Raw genomic sequence first — 5,483 nt, forward strand, 5'->3', positions numbered from 1 at the left:
GACTTCAGACTCCTTGGACAGACTCCATGGATGCTGGAAGACTCACATCAGTAGACCTCCTGGAGGAAGGATCAGTAGAAGCAGGGTAGCACTGCTGCATTTGAGGAGTACCTGGTAGCAGAGCATTTGTTGCAAAAACAACAAGGAAGAGAAATTAATTGCATGGGATTATGGAGTGCAGGGACACAGCTGTCTTCTTTGATAGTACATGGGTGTGAGGACTGTTGTGAAATGTTCTGCCATTTTACCATACGGCAATTGGAGCCAGTCCAGAAGCAGTGACTGCACGAGCACTACACCCTCGGCAAAGGATTGCCATCCTCTGCCTCTTTGGCATGCAAGAGAAAGAGCAGAGAAGGTTGATTTCTTGTTTTCTTTTGAATGTTCCTATTTAAACGTGGAATAGTCAAATTCTTATGTCAGGTCTACTCTTCCTTTATTTTTCAAAAGCTCATTTCACGTGTGGAGGAAACGAATAGGTCAGATGTATTCAAATTGCCACATGCCAACTATTTGAAACTTTAGCCACACCTTCCTCACTTGTTAATTACTACAGTTGAATAGGTGTCAAAAAACCTGGTCTCCATCTGAGCATTTAAGCAGGATGAAGACCTTTCTCTTCACTACAGAAACACCGGATGTTACAGACAGAGATTACATCATTTTCTCTTGAATCCGCCTGTGAGAGCAGACAAAAGTGTTACTCTTACTACACTGCAGAAAGCAAGTTTAAAGGATGTAGCTGATCGCAAATCCAAAGCAGAAGGCACAACTAGTTTGGACAGAAGGCACCCATGTGTGTGGCACCACCCAGCCACCCAGGAAGACAAGTGGGTCCCTGCAAATAACTCAATGTGTAGACTTGATGAAAACAAGTCCTCTCCCTGCCCATCACTCTGCTTTCACTCACCTCCCCTGGGTGAAGTCCTCATGCCACAAATTCCCTCGAGGCCAGATTAAATCTCTAATGAAAATAACAAGAGAGGAAGGAGCAAAACATTCTCCTTTCCTGACTCAGCCCCATACTTGTCATCTCTGTTGCAGGGGGAGGTGTATGGAGGCAGTCAAACTACCCCAGCTGTGGAGGGCCACCAGCAGTGCTGTGAAAGGGTCCAGGGCTGGGTCACCGTGTCTCTAAGTGATTCACGTGGGAAAGAACTAGCAGAGGTGAACATGTGCCCGTGAAGGGCATAGAGGGTCTTTCAGTGTGGGTGGTGAACACAGCTGGTGTGAACAAATTCTGGTACAGGCATGTAGCCAGAGGTGTTTTAATGAGGTAATGCCCCCGCAATATGAGCTTGAGGATGAGAAATTAGGAGCCATATAGGGAGGACGTCAGGGCTGCAATAGGAGCTGTGGGTTGAGAGAGTCAACGCAGTAGCCATGGGTGCAGCATCTGGTTTGCAAGCAGTCCTGTGATTTAGCTTAGAACGGCATTAGTAGAGCTCAAGGTAAGGTCAGAAATGAGCTAGCGAGAGATGCCTCTGCCACACAGAGTTGTCGAGTGGCAGGATGGGAGTGGGGTTAGTCAAGATGGCATCAGACGAGCTTGGCTTCATCAGCATTAGCCACCCAGCCTTGCTCTGGGTAACTGGTGGGTACAGTTACTTTAGGGGTGTTCTGCAACCAAAGGGCAGGTCTTTTGGTTGCTTTTGGTGACTGTCCAGTGGCTTAAAAGCTGGCAGAGCCAAGCTAACTGCAGGCTCTCTCTCTGGTCTATTTGGGCCACAAAAAGCCTCATTGCACAACAACGTGTGCATAATTCAGGGCAGGAATGTGGCTGTGCAGGGTGAGTTGGTAGCGGCTAATCCTTCCTCTGCTCTGTTACGCTAGCTGACTCTATTTGAGCTTATTTTTAGCCTAAGTCTCTCCCCTGGCCCCATTAAAGTCACTATCGGAGCATCTTTCAATGTAGTGGACCTGATAACATCTGTACAAGGCAGAGGTATGGAGATGCTGTGTAACTTGCCCCAGGCCACAGAGGCAATGTGGAGCACAGCAAGGAACTGCTTGTCTTTAAGTGCCAGCTCATCTGGCCTCTCTCCCCCAGAGACTTTCTCCCGTGTGATCAAATGTTTTTAACCAGCTGCCGCAAACTGGGTTGAATTCAGGGGACCTTGGTGACATTTTTCAGACCAGGTACAGGCACTGCGTATAACTTCTACTGGACCAATGGAAATAATAGTGTGTGCCCTAATCCCTATCTGCAGAGATAATGAATACTAGCTAATGCTATCAGTAGCAAATACAGCATCAGTATACAGTAATAATATAATACAGTAATATAAGCAATATTTTTCTTTTACTGTGAATTATGTCTGCAATGTTTCCTACCATAAAAATCATGCCAAAGCAGCTACTCTAGATCAGGGTTGCTTTACTTTTCCCATCTGTAAGAGGTAACCTCACTGGAGAATTGTATGTTTACATTCAGTCCGTGGTGCAACTGCAGCCTTTGGAAAAGTGCAGCTGCTGTCCTTGAAAAAAAGAAACCATCCATTTTATTGTCCAGCTATTTATTATTTAAAGAAATGAACTGCGGTTTGATCCTGGAGGAATAGAAATCTCTTGCATACATGATGGATTGAGTTGTTTAAAGAGCCTGTCCTCAATTTTAGGCCTTTTGATAGGTGTGGAAAAGATAGGAGAAGAACTGATAAAACTGCTCAGCCAGCAATGTCAAGAAGCAACTTGCTTGGGCAAAAAAAATAGCCTTGTTTTTCAAATAAATGTTGTGTTTGTGTGTCACCAAGCACACAGCTCTTAGCCCTTTTTTTAAACACCTGGAGAGTAAATAGACCTTCAGCCAGGGCTTGCATAGTTGCTTGATGACAGATCATCTGTACTAATCGACCATGCTACTGAAAGAGGGTGCAGATCAGAGCAGGAGGGACCAAGTCCTGTTTGTGTTTGTTAGGGGTTTACAAGTCAGGAGGCCAGCCTTCCTGTCAACATGCAGTTACAGCATCTGGAAAAACAGTCCTCATCCTGGTCCTGCCCTGGCCCAGCCCAGGTTCTGACCCATGGCTGAGTCATTTATCTGCCCTTGTTTTCCACCTCCTAAACTTGCATTGGACTGAAGAGGTCGCAGAGCCGGTCATCCCTTCAGAAAACAACCTGGCTGGGAGATGTGCAGCTGGATGAGCCCCCTTTTCAGTGACTAAGACTCACAAGGCTTTTTAGAATAGCCTGACTATTTTTGGAAACCAATTGGCACAAGAATTAGAAATTTGGAAGAAAAAAAAACACAGTCAAGGGACTTTGTTACAGTATGTAGATGACATACTGATTGCAGCAGAAACAAAAGAACAGGGCACAGCACTAACAATTGGCCTCCTGAACTGTACTGGAACTAGTGGCTATCAGGTGTCAAAAGGACCCAGATAACACAGAAAGTGGTAACTCCCCTGGGTTTTGAAATTTTAAGAGGACAAAGACAATTGGGAACTGACGGGGAAAAAAAAAAAGAGAAGCAATTTGCTGCCTCCCTGAACCCAGGACTTTGAAGGACTACAAGCATTTCTGGGAATGGTGGGATGGTGTCATCTATGGATTATGAACTATGGACTTTAGATATGAACAACTTAAAGCTTCTAATAATTCAAGTAATAGTTTTATGGACTGGACTGACACTAGTAAGACTGCATTCAGAGAACTAAAGCAAGCCTTGATGAAGGCACCAGCTTTGGGTTTGCCAGTCCTCACAAAAATATTTGAACTTTTACTCATGAAAGAAAGGGAATGGCTCTGGGTGTCCTATCACAATACCTTGGACCAAATCGCTGGGCTGTTGAAACAACTAGATAATGTGACTCTGGGGTGGCATGGCTGTTTGAAGGCTGTTGCTGAAGCTCGTAAGTTTGCCATGGGATAGAGGATTGCAGTCTGTGTCTCACATATGGTGATCACTATATTAGAACAGAAAGGAGGGCATTGGCTATACCCTAGCAGGACGTTAAAAGTACCAAGCGGTGTTGCTGGAACAGGATGACGTCCATCTAAAAGCCACCACCATTGTTAACCCTGCCATGTTCCTGACAAGTGGTCAAGCCGAAGGAAAGCCGGAACATGATTGCTTACAGATGATCAAGGAAGTCTACTCGAGCTCACTGGACCTTAAAGACACCCCATTAGAAGAGCCGGATTTGGAACTGTATACAGATGGAAGCAGCAGCTTTGACTGAGAAGGAAAACGCCTGTCTGGGTATGTGGTAACCACCACCAATAAGGCAATTGAATCGTGATCTTTACCTTCGAATGCATCAGCCCAGAAGGCTGAAATAATAGCGCTTACCAGGGTGCTAGAATTGAGCCAAGGAAAACATGTCAACATATGGACAGACTCTAAATATGCGTTTGGAGTAGTCCACACACGTGGAATGATATGGAAAGAAAGAGGACTTTTGTCGGCACAAGGAACCACCATTCAGCATGCAGAACAAGTATTGAAATTATCAGAAGCCATCCAGAAGCCAGCAGCAGTTGCAATAATGCACTGTAAGGCACATCAGTCAGGTAAAACTGTCCCCAAAACAGGTAATCGATTGGCAGATGAGGCTGCTAGAGAGGCTGCAGAAAAAGGCATCCTAGTTTTAGTCCCGGAAACGGGTAAAGGGGTATAACCTTACCTAAAGAACCCCCAAAATATGATGAAAAAGATGGAAAATTGATTACTAAACTGCAGGCTAAAAAGGATGAAAGAGGATGGGCTATAATGCCGACCAGCCAAATAGTGGTACCACCTACAATAATGAGAGAAACTGCCAGGGCAGAACATAAGGTACACCAGGGAACAGAGAACCTTGTCAGGCACTTGCAGAAATGCATGTTAAGCAGAGCCATGATGTAACCAAATTAATGGTAAAACTGTTAGAATGATGAGACTGAATCAGTTACAGATATGTTAATGAATTATAGTTTGGAAAGTTTGTTGTGTATCTAGGTGATGGGAGAGTTAAACACTAACAAGTTACTAAAGTAACGAGAATGTTGTGTACCGGTTTGTGAATACTGTATATTGCTTTGTGGTATGTTTTAGAAACCTTGGTGATGGTCTCTCATATAATTTATATCTTATTTGGACACTATGGAGAAGAAAAACAAGTTACGTCAACATCAGCAAGGCGCATGCTCATAAGAAGGGGTCAACCAAAGGACACCTCAGCCTGACCACCAGAGACCACTAGAGACCCCCTGTGGCGGTGTGCTCCCCCCTCGTCTCTGACTCCCCCTCCTTTGACCTCTTTCCAGTGATAACCACCTGTGGCTGTGGTGATAGATACATCTGGTCTGTGTCTGGTCCTGAAGGATACACCCACTGGATGTGGGGGGGAGACAGATAACAACACAATAGCCAAGGGCTGGTGTGGAATGTGCCCCCCTAAGCACAGCGGTCAGGATGCAAATATGACTATGAGCCAATCATCTTACCCCCATCAATAGTGAGCAGCCCAAGAGCCCTTGGAGCTCTCCTGCACGGCAGC

The sequence above is a fragment of the Egretta garzetta genome, unplaced genomic scaffold (genome assembly GCF_000687185.1).
Source record: "Egretta garzetta isolate BGI_Z169 unplaced genomic scaffold, ASM68718v1 scaffold495, whole genome shotgun sequence".
In the NCBI taxonomy this organism is placed as follows: domain Eukaryota; kingdom Metazoa; phylum Chordata; class Aves; order Pelecaniformes; family Ardeidae; genus Egretta; species Egretta garzetta.